The sequence below is a fragment of the Balaenoptera borealis genome (assembly GCF_965194805.1).
Source record: "Balaenoptera borealis genome assembly, chromosome: 20".
Lineage (NCBI taxonomy): Eukaryota > Metazoa > Chordata > Mammalia > Artiodactyla > Balaenopteridae > Balaenoptera > Balaenoptera borealis.
In genome coordinates, this window is record NC_138879.1 from 36734004 (window position 1) to 36761938 (window position 27935).

The 27935-nt window shown below is 40.2% G+C and overlaps 1 protein-coding gene and 2 long non-coding RNA genes across 6 annotated transcripts in view; all 3 read left to right on the forward strand.

Moving 5' to 3' along the window:
- On the forward strand, positions 1-27500 carry LOC309618425. Its single transcript, XR_014238465.1, has 2 exons — positions 1-2142; positions 26977-27500. It is a non-coding gene; the product is annotated as an uncharacterized lncRNA (long non-coding RNA).
- The window catches only part of YPEL2 (yippee like 2), a 188773-nt gene that overhangs the window by 150089 nt on the left and 10749 nt on the right, over positions 1-27935 (forward strand). The window lies entirely within an intron of this gene.
- On the forward strand, positions 4219-24302 carry LOC309618420. 2 transcript variants are annotated; one of them, XR_014238460.1, is made up of 2 exons: positions 4219-20405; positions 23309-24302. It is a non-coding gene; the product is annotated as an uncharacterized lncRNA (long non-coding RNA). The 2 variants fall into 2 exon arrangements; XR_014238461.1 differs by having other exon boundaries at positions 23328-24302.

Sequence of the window (27935 nt, forward strand, 5' to 3'; positions counted from 1 at the left end):
GAATGGATAAAGAAGTTGTGGTACATATATACAATGGAATACTACTCAGCCATAAAGAGGAATGAAATTGGGTCATTTGTAGAGACGTGGATGGATCTAGAGACTGTCATACAGAGCAAAGTAAGTCAGAAAGAGAAAAACAAATATTGCATATTAACGCTTATATGTGGAACCTAGAAAAATGGTACAGATGAACCGGTTTGCAGGGCAGAAATTGAGACAGAGTTGTAGAGAACAAATGTATGGACACCAAGGGGGGAAAGCGGTGGGGGGATGGTGGTGGTGGTGGGATGAATTGGGCGATTGGGATTGACATGTATACACTGATGTGTATAAAATTGATGACTAATAAGAACCTGCTGTATAAAACAATAAATAAAATAAAATTCAAAAATTCAAAAGAAAAAAAGAAAGCTCTTCAACTCTAATGATTAAATCTGCAGTTTGGTCTTCAGCTTTTTCTGCTCCCCCCCTTGGCGGAATAAGGGCCTCTTTATAAGCTACAAAGGGAATGAGAGGTGTTCTTTTCTTCTGCTTGGAGCTCTAAGGACCTTAACCTGCCACTGCTGGTCACCATCTTCCTACCATGAAATGAAAGTGTACCTGAGAATAAAGCCAGCACAGAGGGAGAAAAAGCAGAGACATTAATAGACCTGTGGTCCTGATAACATCACTGAAGCCCCTGACTCCAGATACACCTGAAGTCAGCATATTCCTGGACTTTTTTAGTTACATAAGCCAATACATACCTTTTTCTTCTTTTAGATCATTGAAGCTGGGTTTTCTATCACTTGGAAATAACTAACTTCTGACAGTCATTCATTTAGTCAGTCAATATTGAACATTTTCAGCATTTCAGACGTTGTTCCAGTGTAGGAATATAGCAACTCTCTATAAAACATAGAAACTCAGAAACAACAGAAAACAGGCAACTGTCTGTTGGCCTGGAACTTACATTCTTGTGGGAAGAACAGAAGAAGAAGAAAAAAGTAAATATATAGACATACGTCGACTAGTGATAAGCTTTGTGTGGGAAAAATGAAGCTCTGTAAGGGGAAGGACATGTTATAGGGGACACAGCTTCACTGATATGGTGACTCTGAGCAGAGACCTAAGATACGTTGAAGGAGAGAGCCATGAGAGAAGCAGTAGGAGGGTTCCAGGAAGAGGAAACGGCAAGTTCAAAGGTCCCAAGGAGGAAGTTTGCTTGCAGAGCAATGAGGCCAGTGTTGGGAGTGTGGTGAGCAAGGAGGTGTGGGTAGAGGATGAAGTCAGAGAAGTATCAGGTTCAAACCATCCAGCCCTCACCAGCTGTTGGAGCTTTGTGGTTTTACATCATGTGTGATGGGAATCCATTGGAGGGTTTTAAGAAAAGGAATGACATGGGCTAGCATATTTTCAAAGAATTAATTTGGGTGTTGAATGGAGGGGGCAAGGGCAGACGCACGGAATCTCGGTAGGAGATTGCAGTAATCCAGATTAGAGATGATGGTGGTTTAGGGAGGGGTAGTGAAGGGGACATGGAGAAGTGGACGGACGTGGGGTATATTCTGAACGTAGAGCAGACGGGATTTGTTCATGAATTGGATGTGAGGATGGAAAAAAAGAGATGAGTCAAGAATGACTCTAACGTTTGTGGCCTGAGCAACTGAAGTTTGGGATAAAATTGCAGTCTTTTTTTAATTAAGCCTGAGATGTCTGAGATACCCAAGGTCTGCTGCCGAGACATTCAGGGTAGAGGCATAGAATAGAGATAGACATTTGGGAGTCATCAGTCATATATGGTATATATACATATATTTTTTTGGCCGTGCCGCCTGCCTTGCGGGATCTTATTTCCCCCAACAGGAATTGAACCCGTGCCCCCTGCAGTGGAAGCGTGGAGTCTTAACCACCAGACTGCCAGGGAGGTCCCAGTGCATAGATGGTATTTAAAGCTGTGAAACTGAATGAAACACGAGTATAGACAGAGAAGAGATATGACAGCTGAGTCGTGGGACATTCCCGTGTTCAGAGCTCAGAGAGATGAGGAGGAACCAGTAATGAAGACTGAGAAGGAACGGCTATTGCAGCAGCTGCTTTTGTATACCCGGGAGAAAATGGTTTAAGGAGGAAGCGATCAACTGTAGGAAGGTACAAAAGGTACTGATTGCTGGGACAAGGAAAATGGGTGCCTGAAATTTATTACTCGATTGAGCAATGTGGAGCTTTTAGCACTTACTGCAGTCTTGCATACTATCAATTGACATTTGTTTATTTTTTATCTCCTCCCATTTAGATGTAACCTCTGCAACATTTTGTTTTGTTCACTACTACATTCCTAGTGCCTAATAGTGCCTGGTATATGGTAAACGCTCAACAAATATTTCTCAATAAGTATCTCTTGAATAGGGAAATGTGAAAAACATGAAAAACTTGCATTTTCTCTATTCCTCTTTGTACATAGATAGCTTGCATTTTATATTTCGACAGAGGAAGTAATGGTATAGCATTAGATTTTGAATTATGTTGAAAATTTGGCAAGGGATTTAACCTCACTAAGCTTTTATTTGCTTATTGATAAAAGGAGAGGGATAATAATATGTTTGAGAATGTACCCCCAAAAATGTCCCGTAAGTACTCAATTAATGCTTTGTAAATCTGAAAGGGTCACATGGACCAGAACACAGTGACATGCAAATTTATTTTAGATAAATAAGTTGTTTGACATGGGAAGTTTCATTTATTTGAGGAGTCTGAAAAAAGGAAATGTTGCTAGTAGGTTGCATGTCCAACAAAAAGCATTTGCGTGTGTCTCAGGATGAGATAAGGGCCATAATACATTGAGATTAGTCTTGCTATTATGGTTGTTTAACACTGAAATGTAATAGCTTTGATGCTTTTTATTTTTATTTTTTGTACTTTTGTCTTGTAGATTCTATAGTTCAAGTACCATTACACTATAGATCTAAGATGGGTAGACTTTGGTAAGGCCACTTCCTCTAGACCTACACCTTTCCCTAGATTGCCCAGATCTGAATCTTAAAGAAGGCACAGAGTTAGCTAGAGCAGATGCCAAGGCTTGGAAAAACTGCAAATTCATTGTGATCTAAGCATTAACCTTAAAAGGTTAACTAGGAAGTTCTTAAAGGATCTTGTAGGTTTAAAGTAAGTGAAGATTATATTTTAAAAGAGATTGGCCTTTAGCAGGGGAAAAATGTGCTGAGTGAAGAGGTGGGACAAGTCGGAGTTAAGTTCCTCTGGATTATCACTTAAGCAGCCTGGGCAAGCAGCCAAATCTCTTGGGTTAATATTTCTTTTCCCTTGTTGTCCAGGATTAAGCAACAACATAGCCTTCTGTCATTTTGCATTTCTTTGTCTGTTAAACAAGTCAACAGGTGATAACCTGAAGTCCCTTTGGACCCAGAATATTTGGCCAACACCGTACCCTTAGTAGATGCCCAGAATGGATGACATTTTGGTATTGATGTATTGATACTGGACATCTTGGGGTGGCGATGACTGAAGTTCTGGTTCTTTGGAAATTAGTGCTAATGGACAGGTACTAGCCATTACAAGATGCTAAGAACTTGAAAGACAAATTATTTGGAGAAAACCTCCAAGGGTAAACTTCCAAATGGGGACAGAGTTTGTATTAGCATGCCAAGTCTTCTACCTCTCTTGATAATACTACCTTTTGCTGTGAAATGTGGGTTATTAGTGATAGGGGAAGAGAGACTGACTCAGAAAGGATGTCAAAATGTGGCAATAAGAAAAAAGATTTTTAAGACTTAGTGTTCCCTTCATGGAAATGGCTCAAAGCATCACATTGTGGATTCCATTTTTGTACTTGGGCTTCATAAGGGCAGTAACATCTCCTAAGTTACTAAATCTCACTGGTCTTTGTCATTATTATTACCTCATTTATTTAACACTTCCTAATATTAGGCATTGTGTTAACTGTTTTACATATAGCATTCATTTACTTCTCACAGGAAAACGTTATGAGATCGGCACTATTAACATTCTCACTTCATACAAGGAAAACTGAGGCTTAATCCCCGTATCAGTAAGACCTTTGTGATGTGCAGCATCTGGATAGTGGGAAATAAATGACTAGCTGAGGTGCTGAGAAGGAAAAACAAACACAGTTAAGAGCATTTAACAAAGGCTAGAGTGTAGTTATCATGGAACAAGAGCGTGCAGAGCTCAGAAAAGTGCTTTCCCAATGTTTCCAGGGCTCTTATGAAAAGAAACATGTACATTAGATTAAAAAATTTTTTTATTGGAGTATAGTTGATTTACAATGTTGTGTTAGTTTCAGGTGTACAGCAAAGTGATTCAGTTATATCTGTATATATATATACACATATTTTTTGTACATATATGTATATGTTCTTTTTCAGATTCTTTTCCATTATAGGTTATTACAAGATAATGAGTAGAGTTCCCTGTGCTATACAGTAGGTCTTTGTTAGTTATCTATTTTATATATAGTAGTGTGTATGTCAATCCCAAACTTCTAATTTATGCCTCTCCCCCCGACATTAGATTTTTTATTCATTCACATTTTGCTTCTTTCAGTGAGTTGGATCCTATATTGGGACTGGGAATATGATAATGAACAAATGCAGTTTGCAGGCTACTGAAAGACAGATAATTCAAATAATGGTATTAATAATATAAGTGCTATAATATAGAGCAATGTTTCCAAGACTTTTCTGAAGGAATCCCCTAGGTGACTTGTTAAATATACAGATTATCAGCCTTCTCCCATAGAAATTCTGAGGTCCTAGATTATGCTTTTTAACAAGCACCATAGTTGAGTCTTAGATTCGGGAAAGTTTGGGTGTGTGCCCAAGTATTTTGAGTGATCAGAGGTGGGGTGTCTTCCCAGCCTGGGGCGTTAAGGATGGCTTCACAGAGGAGATGGCAACTGAAGAGGAGGTGTGGGGTAAGGGGGTATTCCATCCCTCAGCAAGGGGACCCATGTGTTCCAAGGTATGGAAGTGAGAGCAAGCACTAACCTATCTAGGACGCTGGCAGCAATTAGACACCGCTGGACCACAAAAGACAGAAAGGGAAATAGCAAAGGGTAAGACGGGGGAGAAAGTTGGAGTCCAGATTATGAGGATCCTGGAATGCCATGTGAAGAAATTTAGATTTTAAGAGATGATTTTTAGACTGCCTCAGCCTTTATATACTTTACATTTTTATATTTATATTATTTGTGTTCATATTGCATCTATAATAATTGGATATTATATATTGTTTATAAAATAGTTGCACAGTGTTTGTACATGTATGTGTTAATATTAGATACCATTCACCTAATATTTATATATTATTATAGTAGGATATATTATTACATTTATAGCTTTTCTATGTAGTGAAATTAATTCATTTTAAATTTTCCTTAGACAAGACTTGGTGGTGCATGACAGAGGAATGAGAGACTTGTTTGTTTGGTCCTCAGCAGAAGAGTCATGCTGCTGGGAGCAGATGTGGTCAGATTAGGGGAGGGAACCAACATGAGAGAACCAAGATAGAGAGGCGGGCTTCACAGGGAAAGGTCTGGGAAAGACTGGAGTAGCATCTCCTCCCTCTTGAGAGCTTCTGTGTTCAAACCAAAAGAGAATTTTCTACTTTGCTTTTATAAGACTGGATGTTTTCTATATGAAACCAGATCTAAACATTTAGGTATAAAATACTGAAATCCAAAAGTGCTTTTAAAAATGTATATTTGATCACTAAGGATAAGGAACCCTCTATATTAATTCCAAGGACTATTACATGCTCAGATGTCCCCTGCTCCAGGGAAACCTTCTCTGCCTTCTTTCCTCTGTCTCGCCCTAGTTCAGGCGCCTCTCCTCTGGGCTTCTGTAATATCCTGTGTGGGCCTAACCATATCGCACATGCATATTATATCCTTATTTGTTTATATGTTTATTATTGCATATTACATGCTTATTTGTCTTTGTATCCATAGGAATGAGCAAAGGCACAAAATGAGTTAGTGTTTTTGTTTTTTTTTAAATTTATTTATTTTATTTATTTATTTTTGGCTGAGTTGGGTCTTCGTTGCTGCTCGCGGGCCCTCTCCAGTTACGGCGAGCGGGGGGCCACTCCTCCCTGCGGTGCGCCGGCCTCTCACTGTGGTGGCCTCTCTTGTTGCGGAGCACGGGCTCTAGGCATGTGGGCCTCAGTAACTGTAGCACGTGGGCTCAGTAGCTGCGGCTCACAGGCTCTAGAGCACAGGCGCAGTAGTTGTGGCGCACGGGCTTACCTGCTCCGCGGCCTGCGGGATCCTCCCGGACCAGGGCTCGAACCCACGTCCCCTGCATTGGCAGGCGGGCCCCCAACCACTGCGTCACCAGGGAAGCCCGAGTTAGTGTTTTTTTGAATGAAAGAAAAAGAGATTGAATGAGAGAGAGAGAAAGAATACTGTGTTTATTCTTTGAAACCATATTATTATCAGGACTTTTGACTACTCTGAACTGAATTGATGAATAAATGCTTTTTCTCAACAACTTAGGGAAGCCTGTATTTGATGTGGTTTAAAAGCACAGATAGCAGCTCCTCTGTTAGTATGAATTTGTGCAGTAATTTCAGAACTAGGGTTGGTATACAGCACATTTAAGCCACACTGCTCACAGATCACATATAATGTTATGTATGTTTTAAGGAGGACATTTCAAGTCAGAAGTTCTAAAGGAGAGAAAGGCAAAAAATTAATATTGCCTTCTAGAATTTTAACCCACTTATGCTTTTTGCTAAGAACAATTTTCGCTCAAAACCCATTAGATTTATATGTAACATATATAAAAACTCCAGAACAGAAAGCTATTATTTTGTATTTCACATTATCAATTCTCTCATTTTAGATGGGAAACATTTAAAAATAGTTTCCATTTCATCTTTAATTTGGTTTAGCCCTGATTTTTTAGACTGGCTCAGTATCCTGTGATTATTGTATCAACACAATGAAATATTTCAAAACAACCCTTCTTTTGTAAAACAATTAGATTTATAGAAAAAGAACCCATGCTTTTTTCTTTTGTTGGGTCACTTCAAATTTTCATTATTGAAAACTTTCCATTTGCTTTTAATGGTCACAAATCTATTATTTAAAAATAATTTTTCTAGAAAAAAACAATTATTTTACAATTATTACTTTAAAATAAAGCCTTGGGTTAAAAACTTATTTGGATATTTGTGACAACTGAAACATAGAACATGTGACATGAAAGATGTCAGGCTTCAGAAAAGATTGGCTTTGGTGAAGAGATATGCTGAATGTGGACATGTGTTCTCTATAAGAACAATATGTATTAGAAGGTACTGTTATCTATACAAATCTTAATTGAGTGGAGGATTGTACATCTGTCCAATGAATTTTTGTGAAAAAGTTAATTCATTTTAGGAAAAGAAGTAAAATTACTAAACAGAAAAAAATATTTAGAAAAAAAAAACCTGTGAGTCCATTAGCAATTTGCATTCAGGCAATTTATCCAAGGAGATAGTTGTTTGCACTTATGAAATCAGGGCAAAATGTTGATAGTTTTCATTTTCTCTTGTTGGACCATCTCATTTAGAATCATGGATGATTGAAATAAAACAGATTCTTAGACATCATCTGGGTCAGGGATTCCCGACACTTATTGTGCATCAGAATTACCTGAGAAGGAATTCCCTGGCAGTCTAGTGGTTACAACTCTGAGCTTCCACTGCTGGGGGCAGGGTTCAATCCCTGGTCGGGGAACTAAGATCCCACAAGCCGAGGCGTGGCCAAAAAAAAAAAAAAACCTGAGAAGCTTTAAAAAATGCCCATATGCAAGCCGCAACACTTTGCCTCCCATCTGCCAACCATCAGACTCAACTGCTCTGGCATGGGGCACAGCATCAATATGAGTGTGTGTGTGTGTTAAAATATACAAAATATGAAATTCACCATCTTAACCATTTTTAAGTGTGCAGTTCAGTGGCATTAAGTATACTCACATTGTTATGCAACTACCACCACCATCCACCTCCAGAACTTTTTCATCTTCCCAAACAGAAACTCTGTACCCATTAAAAACTAACTCTGCATTCCCTCCACCTCCTAGCTCTTGGTAATCACCATCCTACTTGCTGTCTTTATGAACTTGACTATGCTAGGTATCTCATATAAGTGGAATCATGCAATATTTATCATTTTGTATCTGGCTTAGTTTAGTTCACTTAGCATAATGTCTTCAAGGTTCATCCACATGGTAGCATGTATCAGAATGCATTCCTTTTCAAGCTGGTAGCATCAGTAGTTTTAAAAGCTCCCCAGGGTTGGACCTCCCTGGTGGTGCAGTGGTTATAAATCTGCCTGCCAATGCAGGGAACACGGGTTCGAGCCCTGACCCGGGAAGATCCCACATGCTGCAGAGCAACTAAACCCGTGAGCCACAACTATTGAGCCTGTGTGCCACAACTACTGAAGCCTGTGCACCCAGAGCCCGTGCTCCAAAACAAGAGAAGCCACTGCAATGAGAAGCCCGCGCACCGCAAAGAAGAGTAGCCCCGGCTCGCCACAACTAGTGAAAGCCCGGGCAGCAACGACGACCCAATGCAGACAAAAATAAATAAATAAATAAATTTATTTTAAAAAAAGCTCCCCAGGGTTTTCCCTGGTGGCGCAGTGGTTGAGAATCCGCCTGCCAATGCAGGGGACACGGGTTTGATCCCTGGTCCAGGAAGATCCCACATGCCGCGGAGCAACTAAGCCCACAAGCCACAACTACCGAGCCCAAGTGCCAAAACTACTGAAGCCCGTGCGCCTAGAGCCCATGCTCTGCAACAAAGAGAAGCCACCGCAATGAGAAGCCTGTGCACCACAACGAAGAGTAGCCCCTGCTCGCCGCAACTAGAGAAAGCCCACGCGCAGCAACAAAGACCCAATGCAGCCAAAATAAATAAATAAATAATAATAAAATAAAATTGAAAAATAAAAGCTCGTCAGGTGATTCTAATGTGCAACCAGAGCTGAGACCCACTCATTTCATCCAACTCCTTCCTTATATTCAGAGGAGAAAATAGAGGTTCAGAGAGAGGAAGTGACATTCACTTGTCCTCTCATTCAGCACGTACTTTCTGCCCACCTACCATGTTCCAGGCACTGTGCTGGGTACACTTAACCTCACACAAGGCCGAGTAAATTGGGACTCACATCTAATTTGAACTCTTGGAAGCTTCACAGGTTGCCCTGTTATAGTACACCCTTTCCTTGTGTTTGAAAAACTTCAAACTTCAACAACAGTAAAATAGTATTTTAGACTCTGGGGCTATTTGGGGAACCCATTTTTAATATGCTTTTATCTAGAGTTCTATTTAGAATCATTTTACTTTCTCTAATTATAATCAAAGTTGAATATAGTAATCATGAATCAAGCCAAACTATTAATTTAGTTGAGAATAGCTGATTTACAGTAACTTTAAGTTTACCCTCTAGACCAAGAACTACCTGGTAAATAAAAAAATAAGAGAAAAGCCTTAAAATGCTATTTCTCTAAAAGATGGGTGGGAAACCTCCAGCCTTCAATTTGATTTCATCTGGCCATAGGAAAAATCCAAAGAATTTATGCCTAAGGCCATGAAATTATAACCTTATTTTACAGTACATAATAGCTGTGCCTTTAAAATGTACTTTTGTGTAATAAAAATCCTCCAAGAGTCTAAAAAACAACTTAAAAAAAGCAAACAAAAGGAACATGTCATATTTCTTTAAAGACAAAATAATAAATTCATTTTACTTATATAAATTTTTTATTTTGGTAAACTATGTTTGACATAAAATTTACCATTTTAACTGTTTTTGTGTTCAATTCAGTGGCAATAAGTACATTCACAGTGTTGTGTAACAATCACCAGTATCTATTTTCAGAACTTTTTATCATCCCAAATAGAAACTCTGTACCCATTAAACATTAACTCCCTTTCCCCTCTCCCCTAGTTCCTGGTAACATTTTTATACTTTGTGTCTATTAATTTGCCTATTCTAGGTACCTCTGATAAATGGAATCATAAAATATTTGTTCTTTGTTTCTGGTTTATTGCACTTAGCATAATGCCCTCAAGACTCATCCATGTTGCAGCACATGTCAGAATTTTATTCCTTTTTAAGGCTAAATAATATTCCATTGCATGTATATACATTTTGTTTATCCATTCATTTGTTCATAGACATCTGGCTTGTTTCTACTTTTTGGCTATTGTGAATAATGCTACTATGAATGTGGGTATACAAATATCTGTTCAAATCCCTGCTTTCAATTCTTTGGGTATATACCTAAAAGTGAAATTGCCGGATCATATGGTAATTCTGTGTTTAATTTTTTGAGGAACTGCCTTACTATTTTCCATAGTAACTGCACAATTTTACATTCCCACTAACAGTGCACAAGGGTTCCAATTTCTCAAATACTCTCCAACTTAAGTAAAATTTTAACCTTTATTTATATAACCCTTGATATTAAGAAGTTTCTAACCACCTCATCTTTAATTATTCTGCATTTCCAGGTTGCATGGTTGTTTTTCAGCCCAACATAAATGTTCAGATTCTTATTCTTCTATCCCACACATCTACCTTCTCTGAATACAAAAGCAATATGTACTCATTCAAAACCTACAATTCATATAATCCATATTTCTCCAGGTTTCACCAAGCTGAGAGTACTGATGTGGCCACATTAACAATAGTATCTGAAATTTTACTGCCTCTTGTTCCCAGGCAAATCTGCCTTCCTCCTAATCTGCCCTGTTTGAGGTGTTCCTGAAAGTCCTCAAGAAACCCCTACATGAGCTGGGGTATAGTCACTGATGTAATTCCTTGGGAAGCCACTGGAGGGCAGCAGCTCATGCCCACCCCTTACCCCAGTCCTGGAGTAAGTCCCAGTCAGGCCAACTGCATTTCTTTTTCTTTCTTTCTTTCTTTTTAAGGTTGATAATTGAGAAGTATGGTCCTTTTTAAAAATATATATATGTATTTATTTATTTGGCTGTGGCAGGTCTTAGTTGCGGCGCATGGGCTTCTCTCTGGTTGTGGCATGGGCCCTAGAGTGCACAGGCTCTAGAGCACACAGGCTCAGTTGTCCCGCAGCATGTGGATCTTAGTTCCCCCACCAGGGACCGAACCCGCGTGCCCAGCATTGGAAGGCGGATTCTTTTTTTTTTTTTAATAAATGTATTTATATTTTATTTATTTATTTTTGGCTTCGTTGGGTCTTCGTTGCTGTTCATGGGCTTTCTCTAGTTGTGGTGAGCGGGGCCTACACTACGTTGCGGTGCACGGGCTTCTTATTGTGGTGGCTTCTCTTGTTGCAGAGCACGGGCTCTAGGCACGCGGGCTTCAGTAGTTGTGGCTCACGGGCTCTAGAGTGCAGGCTCAGTAGTTGTGGCTCATGGGCTCTAGAGTGCAGGCTCAGTAGTTGTGGCATACAAGCTTAGCTGCTCCACAGCATGTGGGATCTTCCCAGACCAGGGATTGAACCCCTGTCCCCTGCACTGGCTGGCAGATCCTTAACCACTGTGCCACCGGGGAAGTCCCCCAACTGCATTTCTGGATGAGCAAACTCTCAAAGTGCTGCCCGGCAATTACTATAAAGAAACAGGGGAATATCCGTCTTCCATACTCTTGGTCACACTTTGTCACCTGGGTTTCTAGAGTCCCATGTAGAAACTCAAGCACAAGTCTGAATCCAAGATTAACAACTAATGGAGGGGACTTCCCTGGTGGCGCAGTGGTTAAGAATCTGCCTGCCAATGCAGGGGACACGGGTTCAAGCCCTGGTCCCAGAAGATCCCACATGCCGTGGAGCAACTAAGCCCGTGTGCCACAACTACTGAGCCTGCACTCTAGAGTCCACGAGCCACAACTACTGAGCCTGCGTGCTGTAACTCCTGAAGCTCGTGCACCTAGAGCCCATGCTCCACAACAAGAGAAGCCACCGCAATGAGAAGCCTGCGCACCGCAAAGAAGAGTAGCTCCCGCTCGCCGCGAGTAGAGAAAGCCTGCGCGCAGCAACGAAGACCCAACGCAGCCAAAAATAAATATATAAAATAAATAAATTTTTAAAAAAGCAAAAACAACAACTGATGGAGAAAGTGGAAAAAAAAATTTACCCCTGACAGCTGATAACTGGCCATAGTGTTCCCCTATTGAAGATAAACAGTTTCAAAGAGTAACAATTATCACACAATAATGGTGGAAAAAGACCACACCATAATCATATCTAAACACAGACAGAAATAAGGGCATTAAGCCACCACAAAAATATCCAAACACTCTCCTATTCTAGCTACATGAATGAATTACCTACCTACTTCCTAGGTAAAAATTAAGATCCCCAATCATCGAATTGTCCCTGCTTCTTGACAGAACTCAAATCTAGAACAAACCCTTGTTTCTTCCTAAATCAACCAGCCCAAGTCCAAATCCTAATAAGACCCTCCTTACTCGTTCTTAACCTAGACACCCCCAGGTCCTGGAGTGTGCATTCCCCCTTGTTGCAGTAGCAAGCTTATAAACCTAACTTCATCTGACAACAGTTGTATTTCTGGTGGCCTTTGATTGGCGAGATTTAAACATCTGGAGATATTTTAGAGATTTAGGCTGTTGTCCCTATCTGACCACTCTGCTTCCTCATTGCCTTCATCCCCCTTCCTCTCATAAACATTCTCAAGCAAACTGGTGCCTGCAGAATGACTAGGTGTTAGGTGAAAAAAATTTCTTCTGTATTTTCTGAAAATATACAGTGAATGTGGAATACTTCTATGATAAAAAAGAATTATACCTTTAAAATAATAGTACCTAAGAAGATACTCTTTTGCCCACTAATCCACTGGTAGGGAGACTTTGAACACTCCTGTAATCTTCTGCTTGCTTTACACATCAAAATAACTACTATACCCTTTCTCTTTTTATCAGTTTTCTACCCCTTCATTACTCCCCCTTTTTTTTTTTTTTTACTTTTTACTCCCCAAATGCTTATTTTCTTGGCTTAGACACATATATTCACTTCTTTTATTCCAGTCTTCCCTCTGTGAGTTCTAAGGTAGGGCCTGTGAGCTCTTCAATGGATAGCAGCTTCTGGCAGAGATGGCACCACATCTTCCTGCCCAGCTTGGCAAAAATCACTACTTGATCATGGCTCTCCTTCCCATTGACCCTGAGCAGGGTCTTGAAATGCTGCACAACACAGCACTCTTTGTCGCTACAACTGGCATACTGGGGCTGACCTTCTCGATGAAAATGGTTTATCATCTCCTGACACAGGTAACAATCTTGACAACTAAATTCCCCCTTTTCATAATTTGTGATCACGTCACCCAGACTGGGGTAATACTCTTGAACAACCTTTCAAGAAAACGATATTGGAAGGGTGATATTTAAACTACTTAGGTTTGAAGGACAAATTGTTCATTTTTCTTGTTCTCTAAATTACTGATTTTAATGAGGAACGTGTAAGAAGTGCTGTTAATTACGAATAGATCTATCTTATCCAATATGAGACCTTTATGTAATAATAAACTATTTTCCTTTATTAAATCTTTTACTTCCTAAATCTTTAATAAATAAATTTTTACTTATTGAGTACCCCCCTCAATTCATCTCAACCAATGAGATTTTTAGTTTCTACAACTACATTTAATATTTCAGAGTCATGCATATCCTTTTTTATGTTTCTCTAAATAAATTCAAATTGGAGCATTTATAACTTGTAAAAACTTTAGTTCTGAAAAATACACGTCCCAGATCAGCCCAAAGGAACACATAAGAGCCATTTTCGTTTTTAGTACAGAACTCCGTACAATGTGACCATCAGAGACAGTTTTATATTTTCTTGTTCCTACTGGCATTATGTATTTTTTATGACTGAAAAGCTTACCAGTTCTCAGTGTGGGGCCCAGATGAAAATCTTTGCAAGTTCAGAGAATGCAAATTTATCATAAGTAAAAGACTGCAGACACAAATGGAAAAATATTAGTAAGATCAGTGTTCCCAGATGCATTCCTGAGGCATATCTTGATTCTGATCAAAAGGCCTAAAGGTTTTTTGAGAGGTAGAGGAAGGGGGAAAAAGAAACCTGTTTTGCCTTTTCTTTTTATTTAATGGCTAATTAATATATCTGTTAGTACTTAATTTGTATATAATCAAAGTAAACATTTATCTTAGGCTTTCCATGTGCCATGCCCTCTTTTAAGAGTTTCACGTGTATTAACTTGTTTATCCCTTAAACAACCCTAAGAGATCAGTACTATTCTTATGCCTGTTTTGCAAATGTATAAACTGAGCCACAGAGAGATTAATAAATTACCAATGTTGCCCACTAAGTCAGTGGTAAAGCCAATATTAAATTACAGAAGTCACAGTCGTGACCTCTTCTCTACTGGATAGAACCCCCTGAGATAGTCACCGGGCCCTCACCCTCTCCCCTGATCCAAGCTGGGCCATCCTAGGCCAGTTGAACACTCCCTCCCCATAATTCCTGTCTCAGGTCACGGGAAAAAAAGGGTGCAAATGTTTGGAGTCTGTGCATCCTGGTTGAGGGGATATCCTGACAGACCACCTGTGCCATGAACTTTTCCTCAATTCTAGTCCCTGACCCTCCAGATCTGCCCTGTTTCCAGCTTGGATCCAAGCTGGCTTTGCCAGCCTTCCCATGGATTCTGTCAGCTTGTCACCTAACTGCCAATAAATTCCCTTCTGCTTGAGTTGCCAGAATGAGTTTCTATTTCTTGCAACCAAAGAATGTGAATGGATCCCATTGGAAGTTAGGGAAGATGTTTATTTCTTTAGATTTTCTCTGTGGCACTAGTGCTGTCCCAAGGGAGGTATGTATTTCATCACTGAGAAGGGCTAGCCCTGCAGTTCAGCTGCCTAAATTCCCTCCTAGGCCCATCACTTACTAGTCTCTCATCTGTAAAATGGGGCTAATGGTAGTACCTGTCTCAAAGAGTTGTTGTGAAGATTAAATGTGAGAAACATATAAAGTGCTTGGAAGGGTATTTGGCATATACTTAGCATCCAATAAATATTACCTTTTCTATTACCATCCTCTGTATTTCTAGTCAATTAAAATCATTCCAGTTATAAATGCAACATACAGTAATAATTTTAATTCAACATTAAAATTTAATCCTCCATGTGTAAGTTCTCACATTTGCAAGTAAGGTATTAACTTCATTTAAAAATCTTCTCCAGAGAGAAAATTTCTGAATAAATCTATGTTTATGAAAAGATGTGCTTTGGGTTCTGCAACAGTCTCTCATTTTAATACGTATTTTGTCTACTAAAATATCTCTTCTTATTTTAGCTATTGCCTGAGAGACAATGCCGTGAATACATTAATTTTTCATATAAGAAGGTGAATGTCTGTAAAGAAACATTGTAACAAATCTTTATTCTTGCTGAGAAGATAATCTTAAAATCTGTATAGATAAAGCCACTTCAGTTTATTTTGTATAATTAACGAAATTTTAAAATATGAGTTCTGGGACTGCCCTGGTGGTCCAGTGGTTAAGACTCCATGTTCCCAATGCAGGGGGCCTGGGTTTGATCCCTGGTCAGGGAACTTGATCCCGCGTGCCACAACTAAGACCCAGCGCAGCCAAATAAATAAATAAATAAATATTAAAAAATATAATAAGAGTTCTGAGTAAAATTTATAACATTTTTTTTTTCTGAGAAAGTTGAATGCTCTCTGGATTTTTTTTGGTGTAACTATGGTAGATGAGTGATTGTCAACTTTGTGAATTAACTAAGTGAGAAACATATATTATTTTTTTCTATTGACCCAAATTATCTTAATTGGCTCCATTGAACTCATTAGATAAATATTCAACCCCCAAATTGGCTTTCCTGTTTAAAAGATCAAAGTATGCACTGAGAATGTTTTCTGATAAAAATGCAATTCCATCTAAGATAGAGGCAGCTAGCTATTAAATACCATACCATCAAAGTTAAGCTATCACTGCATGTAATTGCTTTTAAAATGAAAATTAAAGTTTCAATTATGGAACAAAATATGAATAGGTGAAAAAGAAAGTTCTCTTCAGGAAAAACAGAGGCGAAAAACAAATAAACAGGACAAAGACATTTAGAGGCATAGAGATACTTCTAGAAGCAAAAGAAGACATCAAAAATAAAACTATTAAAAACATTCTCAGAGAGATAAAGGAGGCTACGTACTCATGAAATAATAAAGAGCCCATGGAAATTGAAAACATTGTAGCAAGAGCAAAAAGTTTAATAAATAATTTGGAAGATAAAGTTGAGGAATCTTCCAGAAAGAAGAAAAAAACCCCAAAAGATGGAAATTGGAGAGAAGAAAAGTATAGGATCACTGCAGAACATCCAATTTCTACCTAAAATGTGAACACCTCCAAGGCAAGGATTTTTTATGTTTTGTGTATTGCCTAGAACAAAACCAGACACAGAGTAGGTCCTCAATATATATATATTTTTAATGAAAAGTGTTCAAGAAATAAGAACGTGGAAAGTAGAAAGGAGCAAATTATCAAAGAAAATTCTCAGCATAATTTCCAGAGTGAAAAAGATCCACTTAGCATGAGGAATGGGGAAAGACCCACATCAAGATACATGATTGTGAAACTTTGGAACATCAGAGACAAAACTTCCAGAGAGGAGGGAAAAAAACCATGCAAAAGATCAAGAATCAGAGCTGCTTTGAACTTCCCAAGACCAAAGCAGGAACTGTGTCAGACACCGGTTAGGAGTCATCATCATGTGATTTTTATACATTCTTTCAAATGTCCTATGATTCAGAGAAACCTATTTCATTCATGCCCAACGACAGAGAGCAATCTACTTTAATATCATGTAAAATTAGTCCCTATTTGCAAGTAACTAAATTGAACTAAATTCTTTCAAAATGTTGTCACCAAAGATGAAAGGCAAGTTCACGTCTTAAGTTTTATGGCTTGATATAATTCTGTGGTGCCAAATTAAAATTAAACCCGTTAAATATTCAGTCTATCGAATGTGCCCTCATTGTATGCAATTGCAACAAGTAGAAAATGGAGGCAAAAAGTGGAAATTATACAACACAGAATTGATTCTCAAATGTTCATTAGTAAAGTAAAAAAGCTTATAATGCTTATCTCTGGTTAGTATTCATGTGGTGACCAGGGCTAGTGATAGTCCCGCGAGGCTCCACATGTCTGGATTGTTGATTTTTGAATGTCCAGACCCTTTCAGTTGTAAATGATAAAACCTCAACTCAATCTAATTTTAGCAATGAAGAGAATGTTCCAGGAGATAGAAAGTCCAAGGAGTGGGTCCTGCTTCTAGCATAACTGTATCTAAGGGTGCAAATCGCATCATTAGATCTCTCCTTCTACCTTTCTCTTTGCATCTTTCCCTCTTGCTTCTATTTTTCTCTGTGTGGCTGCATTTTCAGGCAGGCTGTCTCCACATGGGACCAAAGGTAGCCACCAAACAGCCCAGGCTTACATTATTCACACAACTAGCATTCCAAAGATAAGAGTGCAACTTTTGCTGCCCCAGCATTTGCATCAGTCTTTGGAAAGAACTTACGTTATGTCACTTGCTCCCTCCTGGACCGAGTGTGTGTCTAGGAGAATTAAGTACTCTGATTGGGCAGCGTGGTTCATAAACCCATGCAACTGACAGACCCACCAGAATCCCATCGAGCGGAAGGGAGAGAGCTTTCAAAAGGAAAGAATGGGAGAAGATTCCTCCATACCCACCACCCCAAAAGTAACAGATGACCACTTACATGAGATTTTCCCCTAGGAGTCAAAATTCTTCATGCTATAGGAGACTAAAAATAACTCAATGGTTTTATGAGCATACTTGAGAAAATTGTCACCTTGAAGTGATGGATGGCTTAATTAGAATTGAAAAAAGAAAAAAACTCAACCCACAATATTATCCAAATTACTGGAGGTATAACATCCTTGGTTTCTAGGAGATATGTAAAAGATTTGCTTGTATTTTTAATTTGTAAGTAAATGGTGCCAGGTTTCTAGTTTGAAACCGAAGCCACATCTTTATCCATAGAACTTCACACAGAGAGGCACATCTTGGGAGATGAATACAAATCTCAAACTATTCCTGTTCAAATGTGCCCCAAAATTGTACCTAATATTTGCTGGTCGTGATATTCTCACAGCCCTGGGTTCTTCAAATCAAATGTGGACTCTTCCTCTTTTTAAAAATATCTGCCGTCTACTAGTTTAATACAGCTCCGGAACTTGATCTGACCAAAACACATTCTATTAAACTTGCATAGTAAATCATGTTCTCTTGTTTCTGTCAGAACCTGCCTGACTTCCAACTTCTATATCCTCCTTCTCCCCACAGATACCAACTATCTAGCCCCTAAAATCAACCCCAGCTTCTGGAAGGCATCCTGCCCATTGCCCAGGGACTTGGCACACAAAGTTGTACTCACTGCTAGACTAGCTCTGACCTCATGCTTCAGTAACTGGGCTTCTGACTTGTCTCCAAGAGCACACTTTCTGGTTATCAGTTCTAGTAACTACATCTCTGTCTGTTTCCTGTGCCAGAATCCCTGACTTAGAAACCTGCTGAAAATCACATTCTCTCTAGACCTGGAGGGTCTGCCTTGTTCTTTTTTTTTTTTTTTTTTTTAACATCTTTATTGCAGTATAATTGCTTTACAATGGTGTGTTAGTTTCTGCTGTATAACAAAGTGAATCAGCTATGCATATACATATATCCCCGTATCCCCTCCCTCTCGCGTCTCCCTCCCACCCTCCCTATCCCACCCCTCTAGTTGGTCACAAAGCACCGAGCTGATCTCCCTGTGTTATGCGGCTGCTTCCCACTAGCTATCTATTTTACATTTGGTAGTGTATATATGTCCATGCCACTCTCTCACTTCATCCCAGCTTACCCTTCCCCCTCCCCGTGTCCTCAAGTCCATTCTCTATGTCTGAGTCTGCCTTGTTCTTATCACTCCCCATTCTTCTCATACCAGGGACTGAAGGTATGCACTGTTGATCTGAAACAAATAGACTGCCAGATATTTCTTCAGCAAAGATGGGCTTATTCAGAATCAGCAGGGAATTGCAATTCAGGGTCTACAACCATGGCGAGCCACATGCAAGTCCCCACACAGCCAGGGAAGAGAACGCTTTTATAGAGGGGAAAAGGAAGGTGGGAGGGCTGTGGTAAACAAAGAGCCCATGACTTTTCGTTGGCTGAGTCCTTGCCAGAAAAGGAGTCTTTCTTCCTCCTGTTGAGCTCTGCTATTGGCACAGGATGTGAGAATCTCGGCATTCTGGCCTCCCAACTCAATTGAGATTTCTGTTTATTAATTTTTTACAGCACCATAACCTCAGCCTGAGTACCTGATAGATAGGTGACTGTCAATATTTGGAGATCTATGTAGAGAAACCTTAGACATCTACCATCTGATGCTTTGTGACCACCTACAGGGGTGGGATAGGGAGGGTGGGAGGGAGATGCAAGAGGGAGGGGATATGGGGATATATGTATACGTATAGCTGATTCACTTTGTTATACAGCAGAAACTAACACAACATTGTAAAGCAATTATACTCCAATAAAGATGTTTTTTAAAAAAAAATCTGCCATCTGAGACCTTCCAGCTTCTTTGTGTTGGGCCCATGCTTTCCTGGATTGTAGCCTGCTGTCTCTTACTGAGCCTTCCAGAGGTAGATTTAGTCTCAGCCTCTGTTGCTCTGTCTTTCCCTTTCTATGCCTATTTTACCTCCGTGGGGGGAACCCACTTACAGCCCTTCTCTATACGTCTGAGGAGAGCAAGATTATTTCCTATCCTGCTGCAATTTTCTCAATATCCTGAGTTTCACTTCATGAAAAAGTTACTCTTTAAGAAGAAAAATTTAATTGGGTGCTTGGAGAAGAAACCCAAGCTGGATTGTAGGAATTTTTATACTTCTTTTGTGCTACACTCATAAAAATAATTTATCCTTAACTTCCCTTACCATTCTGGATTTTGTTGTTTTTGTCTCTCCAGCATCTTTAGCATTGGGGAACTGACCCTTCCCGTTTCATAGGACTGAGTCACAGAACTCTGACAGTCTTTGTCTCAAGGGTTAACCCATGGCCAGGACCTGGCCATGATCTAACCAGAATCAGTCCCTTCCCCTGATTGGCCAACCAGAGAGACCTTCCCTAGGATTTGATGTATTCAAGTTTGGAGAGAAAAGTGGGGTAGTTGTGCTGTGATGTAGCCTGGGGCTACTGGAGATGTCTTACCCACCATGTAGAAAAAGGCTGAAGTCACCAAGAATGAAGAGATGAAGCCAAGATATGAAGATATAAAGTCAGAGAATAAAGTCAAGCCAAGTAGAGATGAGAAACGAGAGATGGAAACTTTTAACACACACTCCTGTTCTTCCCAGTATGTGAACCAGCTAGCCGCTTTTTTTTTTTTTTTTTTTTTGGCTTTAGCTAGTTTGAGTTGAATTTTTGTCTTTATAATTAAGAGTCCCAACTAATAGAACTCTATTTCAAGATATTCACATATCTAACCAAAACCCATCTGCTGGAGGTCTGGGAGCTAATCTCTCCCCTATCTTCCCTTTCAAGTTCTAAGCCAGTGGAAAGGAGATGTAGGGAGAGTTTTTTCCTTATAAATTGTGTTGGGAATTCCCTGGCGGTTCAGTGGTTAGGACTCTGCGCTTTCACTGCCATGGGCCTGGGTTTGATCCCTGGTCAGGGAACTAAGATCCTGCAAGCCGCATTGTATGGCCAAAATAATAATAATAATAATAAAAAAACTGTGTGAATGTAATTTGGCTTTAGCCTGGGGCTAAATTAGGGCTAATCTCAATTCCCCACTTATCTAGGCCTGTCAACCCATCTTTAGGGAGAGCTGGGTCTGCAAGGAAGACACTCCCTCAACCAGCGGTGCTTAGGGTCATGACCTGCTTCACAAATCCTGTCACCTGCAGAACAGACAGCATAACAACCACAGTTAATAGTGAAGCCTCTGGACTCCCCTTTTCAGTGCAGAGTTCCTGCTTCCAATGGCTTGTCTTGATGTCACTAATTACATAAGTCACTCTTACTTGATGGTGCAGAAAAGGATGGTGCTCTCAGGGAATCAATTTCTATGGAAGTTTTTCTTCTTCTGGAGTGTGAAGGAGAGTCACTCCCCTTCTTGGGTCCTTCTGTCCCTTCCTTAGCACCTTGCCCTAGCTCCTCCCATGTTATTCATACTACTTTACCCACAGGGGTTGGCATAAGGCTCAGGATGGAACAATCAGAGCTCGTCTCTTGACTCTCTGAACAGAATTACAACCTTCTATGCCCCCTTCCTCAGAGAATGCCACCTTCAAAATCATTCTCCTTCCTCAGGGCCTTCATACAAGCTGTACCTTCAAATGGAATGCTTTTCCCTGCCATCTCATTTGACTAGCTTTTTGTCTTTCTTTAAGCCTCTGATGAAATAAAATTCATATTTTACGGCAAGACAAAAATTTAAGCATAAAATTTTTCTCTGCCCGTTTAGGCCTCCTCCCTCCCCTTTAATGTGTGTTGTGCATTCACGTTTACCAGACCTCCTTAGGAGATAACATTCCCTCTTAATCTTGTAAAGGGTCATGATGACCCATTACTTGCTTTGTACATGCAGATCTGGATCGTGTAAACTGACAATATGTCATTTGATGTATAACTTTTTGTCTCAAAAATGTGTAACTGTGCTTTGACCTCTAATGGGTGGAACAGTCCTCAGAGCTTTCTAAAAGACTGTCTCCCAGGTTATAATCCTCAGGTTGGCTCGAATAAAATTTTCCATTCTTTTCTTTTTTTTTTTTTTTAATTTATGGCTGTGTTGGGTCTTCGTTTCTGTGCGAGGGCTTTCTCTAGTTACGGCAAGCGGGGGCCACTCTTCATCGCGGTGCGCGGGCCTCTCATTATCGGGGCCTCTCTTGTTGCGGAGCACAGACTCCAGACGCGCAGGCTCAGTAATTGTGGCTCACGGGCCCAGTTGCTCCGCGGCATGTGGGATCTTCCCAGACCAGGGCTCGAACCCGTGTCCCCTGCATTGGCAGGCAGACTCTCAACCACTGCGCCACCGGGGAAGCCCCAGGGAAGCCCCGGGGAAGCCCCGGGGAAGCCCCGGGGAAGCCCCTCCATTCTTTTCTTAGATCGACTATTGGTTAACTTTTTGGTCAATGCCTCAAATATGGCTTCCTCAGCTTAAAGATTAGCCCCTCAGAGAGGTTTTCCCTGACAGTTCTATTGAAGCTAAGACCCTCCTTATGATCTCCATCTCAGCCCCTTATTTTACAACGAAAAGAAATGATCACTATGTTTTACATATAAACTGATGTAAGAAAATAGAATATATTTACTGCTAAAAATGAGATGAAGAAGTACATTGACATATCTTTTAAAAATACACTATAAAAGAAAAATGGTCCCAAACCTGGATGGGGAAGAAATTAGCATTCCTAATAAAATGCTTAAGGAGTTTTCTAAAATTTAACTGGTTAGAACTTATTCTAGAAAAACCAGTCACCTATCAGTTTAACTGAGTAGAGTGACCTAAATGAACATTCTTTTATATTCGATCTAAAAATGATTAACCTATTTTCCTATAAAATAAATAACATCTTATAGTATCTTTACTTGCTATATTTGTTCATAACTTGTTTCTGGTCTTTTCCTTGCACTAGACCATAAACTGTGAAACTGTAAGCTCCAATAGGACAGAGACCAGGTTTTATTACTTATCTCCAGGAAAAATTAGCACAGTACCTGGTAAATAGTGGGAGTTGCCATGATATTTGTTAAATTAATCAGTAATAAGTGAGTGAGTGAAATTTAAATGTGTGCTCATTTATAGAGTAGATACATTTAAATAAAAATTAGTGTGAATCTCCTCTTTTCTTGCGGTGGGATTCAGGACAAGTTACCCCAAAATGTGGCACCTTGCCTTTTGAATATTTTAAACTGAAGGGGTTTGAGAAAAATGGCAGAAGCAGTAAGGTCACACTGACCTTCCCCTTGCCCTTCTCCCCTGAAACTTGTCGTAAAACCCTCAGGTAGGAGATGCCCTCCTGAAACGGAGCAGGACCCTATGGTCCTTGCCCCCCACGTCCTCCACTTGCCTTTTGTCTGTGGAAAAACTTTAGCCAAAGAATAAGTTTAATCAGAGAAATGAGAAAATGCAGAAGCAAATAAAAACAGTCTAACAAGACTAAATAATAATAGTTTAGTCATTAAGCATAGTCAAGGACCTTCTCAAGGGCTATAGATAATATTCTGAGCCATATCCTGTGAGTTGTTTTACAGTTACTGAAACATCCACCAGGTGGAAGAAGTTAACTACGTGATGACCAGACTGTAGCCATGACATAAGCTGCCACAATTCCGAGAATTTGCCTCAGAGAAGTGGAAACAAACCGACCCTGGAACTGATGATTAACTGTACTTAAAACAATCAAAATGACGCTGGTCAGACCACTGCATGACCAATTTCAAGATGACTGTCAGAGCTGACTGTGGTGGTTCTGCTGTAGCCCCCTCCTTCCGTCTATAAAACTCTTGCCCCCTGATTGTTGGGGGTGAGGGGGAGTCTGCCTTTGGACAGGAGTCCAACCCCTCCGCCCCCTAGTTGCCCCATCCAAAATAAAGCAAACTTTCCTTTCCACCAACCTTGCCTATTTATTGGCTTTTGAGCAGGGAGCAGCCGGACCGCACTTTTGGTTACACTCCCTGTACCTGGAGGAAAGGAGCATCCTTACCTCTTGAGACAAAGGGATCTGAAGAAGAATCCTAACAGACAGGACTTGCTAATTTTCCCTCAATTTATGACCCTTACTTCATACTCCTTATCCTATCATATTTCTACACAACTGCCCACACTTCATCAAACCTAGCATAAGTATACACAGGTCTGGTTTTTTTGGGTTTTCATTTCCATATGAAGGTTCCATGTCACACAAAACTTATATTAAATTTGTATTCTTTTCTCTTGTTAATCTGTCTTTGTCAGTTTAATTTTCAGACCCAGCAGGAGACCCTAAGAAGGTTGAGGAAAACTTTTTCCTCCCCTACACTTGTGAAAAATAAACATGAAAAGAAAGGAGTCCCTTTTTCTCTCTCCAACCTGTAACATGAGCATACTTGACATTCCTTGGCCCCTCAGAGGCCACTCTCAAATGTCATCTCATCCAAACAACAGGAATCCCACTGCAAAAATATTGGTGAATAATAATTTTTTACTGAAGGTTTCATGGGAGACAGAGAGGTGGTTATGTAATATACCACAGCAGCATCTTTTTTATTTTTATTTTTTTAAACATCTTTATTGAAGTATAATTGCTTTACAATGGTGTGTTAGTTTCTGCTTTATAACAAAGTGAATCAGTTATACATATACATATGTTCCCATATCTCTTCCCTCTTGCATCTCCCTCCCTCACACCCTCCCTATCCCACCCCTCTAGGTGGTCACAAAGCACCAAGCTGATCTCCCAGTGCTATGCGGCTGCTTCCCACTAGCTATCTATTTTACATTTGGTAGTGTATATATGTCCATGACACTCTCTCACCCTGTCACATCTCACCCCTCCCCCTCCCCATATCCTCATCTTTTTAAAAAAAAAACTTTTAATTTTATATTGGAGTATAGTTGATTAACAATGTTGTGTTAATTTCAGGTGTACAGCAAAGTGATTCAGTTATATATACACATGTATCTATTCTTTTTCAAATTCTTTTCTCATTCAGGTTGTTATATAATACTGAGCAGAGTTCCTTGTGCTATACGGCAGGTCCTTGTTGGTTATCCATTTTAAATATAGCAGTGCATACATGTCAATCCCTAACTCCCTAACTATCAGCAGCATCTTTTAAATACCTACCTGAACACCTCTCTCCCTGAAGTTTCTCCAGCATCAGCCTCTTGTCTTTCTCATTTCTCTTTCTCAAATCCATTCAACCTCCCTCCCTGTCTTTGTAAATTTATTTATTTATTTATTTATCTATGGCTGCGCTGGGGCTTCGTTGCTGAGCGCGGGCTTTCTGTAGTTTTGGTGAGCCGGGCTACTCTTCGTTGCAGTGCGCAGGCTTCTCATTGCGGTGGCTTCTCTTGCCACCCTTGTGGCACATGGGCTTAGTTGCTCCAAGGCATGTGGGATCTTCCCGGACCAGGGCTCGAGCCTGTGCCCCCTGAATCGGCAGGCGGATTCTTAACCACTGTGCCACCAGGGAAGTCCCCCCTCCCTGCCTTTGACACTCTCATTTCTCCTTCTTCTTCTCTTTCTCCCCAAGTTCTTTGCCTTTGGGTCTCTTCCCATTTCTAAAGTGGAACAGGTGGCCCTCTTTTGTTTTTGTTTTTTGTCTTATTTTATTTATTTTTATTATTTTTGGCTATGTTGGGTCTTCGTCGCTGCCCACGGGCTTTCTCTAATTGTGACGAGCGGAGGCTACTCTTCGTTGCGGTGCGCAGGCTTCTCATTGTGGTAGCTTCTCTTGTTGCGGAGCATGGGCTCTAGGCTCACAGGTTTCAGTAGTTGTGGCATGCAGGCTCAGAGTTGTGGTGCACAGGCTTAGTTGCTCTGCAGCATGTGGGACCATCCTGGACCAGGGATCAAACCCGTGTCCCCTGCATTGGTAGGCGGATTCTTAACCACTGCACCACCAGGGAAGTCCCCAAGTGGCCCTCTTTTGACTTCTTCAGTTTACATCCCTACCTCCTCAGTAGGTACTCTGAAGGCTTTCCATCATTAATAGAAGATGGGAGAGAGGAAGGGATGGCAAATAACTGATTCGTTTTCTTTTTCTTTTTCATATTCCTTCTGTTTCAAATTGCAAAAAGTGAGAAATTGAGTATGCAATACAGTAGAGAAAACAACAAAATATGAAGCCTGCACCTAAGGGATCTGCAGGGACAATCATTTGTACCAAATTGATCGTCAGTTGGGCACTAAAAGGATTAAGTGATTTGTCTTGGCTTTTGTACTTCATTAATGCCAAAATGGCTAGTTTATAAGTCATTAACGTGTCAACAGGTAAGGCTTCTCTGTGTAACTGTTAGGGAACCATTGTCCAAAACTGCCTGCCCTGGCCAGGCATGATAATAACCACTGCGTGAGTTGTCTCACTACAGGAGGTCCCGATAAGAACAGGGAACTGACAAGCTGTTGCCAACCGGAAGAATTTGGGAGGGGTCAAAAGGAAGGAGGAGATGCCAGCCCATAATATGTCCTGCCAACCTCCCAGAAACCCCCCTGCTGGAAACCATTTTGACTGAGACATGCCCATACCACCAGGAAGGGCCTTGAATCGGACCAAATATGGGCCCAGGCAAGATGATCGGCCAGAGACAACCGGGAAGGCTAACCCCACTACCAGAAACCCTGAGGCTGCAAGCCACGCGGCAGAACAGTTCTCCTGGGTTCCCTTACCCTGCTGCTCTCCACTTGAGCACCCCTCTCCAATAAAGTCTTCTGTATGTCAGTATGTGTGTCTCCTCAGACAATTCATTTCCAAGTGTTAGACAAGAGCCCACTCTCGGGCCCTGGAAGGGGTTCCCCTTCCAGTAGCATAACTTCTAAAAGAATGCATTACAAATAACCTCTGTATGATTAACTCACTTAATCCCTTCTCATTTAAGGTGTCTTTTATTGTCTTTCAGATGCATTTTTTTCCAATAAAAAAATGTATTACTAAATCCTTCACTGAACTAGTAAGTGCTTGAGATACAATAGGCCTCCTGCACGTCTTCCTTCCTTTTGCCAATGTGGGCTACCAATTACAGGAATGTAGGTCTAAGGACACTGGAGAAGAAATTTTCAGACTCAGACCATTCAAACAAATGATTAATGTCCAACCAAGAGCTCATTCTATATGGGATAAAAATAGATGGAATGTGTTATTTGTGGTTCAACTTGGCTTGCTTTTTTTTGACAGCACAGAACTGATTTCATTTTTATATCCTGCTCTTTTCTCTACAGTGACTTAGAAACATAGGTTATAGAAACTTTCAAAAGAGTTATCTGTTATTTCCAGTGGCCCACAATGGATATTTAAAAGGGTCTAAAAGCAAAATAGACTGCAGGGACTTCCCTGGTGGTGCAGTGTTTATGAATCCGCCTGCCAACGCAGGGGATATGGGTTCGAGCCCTGGTCCAGCAAGATCCCACATGCCTCGGAGCAACTAAGCCCCTGTGCCACAGCTACAGAGCCTGCACTCTAGAGCCCGTGAGCCACAACTACTGAGCCAGCGTGCCACAACTACTGAAGCCCGAGGCCCAGAGCCTGTGCTCCGCAACAAGAGAAGCCACTGCAATGAGAAGCCTGCACACCGCAACGAAGAGTAGCCCCTGCTCACCACAACTAGAGAAAGCCCACGTGCAGCAATGAAGACCCAACGAAGCCAAAAATAAATAAATTAATTTAAAAAAAAAAAAGCAAAATAGACTGCAATTCACTGTAGTGCTGTTTTCAGTATAATTTGAATCTTTTTTTTTTGTTAAAGACACACACTTTTTACACTGATTATAAAATAAATATATATCTATTGTGAAAATTTATATCATCAGTAATCCCAAACCCCAAAAGTAATGACTATTGACATTTTGGGATATTTTCTTTCAGTCTTTTTTCTACAGATCGGATCAGTTTCAAGGGCATGAGACCTATGCAGTCACAGAGGACTCATGTTCAGAAGGGTCCTACATTTGGCTTAAGACTCTACTGTTCCTATCTTGAAATTATTGATAATTTTTGAACAACAGGTTCTGCATTTTCATTTTGTACTGGATCCTGCAAATTATGTGGCCCGTTCTGTCTATAAATGTTTATGCACACACTGATTGTATATACATATACATATATTACATGCATGTATACAATATATTTATAATCCGTCATTAAAATTCTAGAATTCTTTTTTTTTTTTAATCTTTTATTT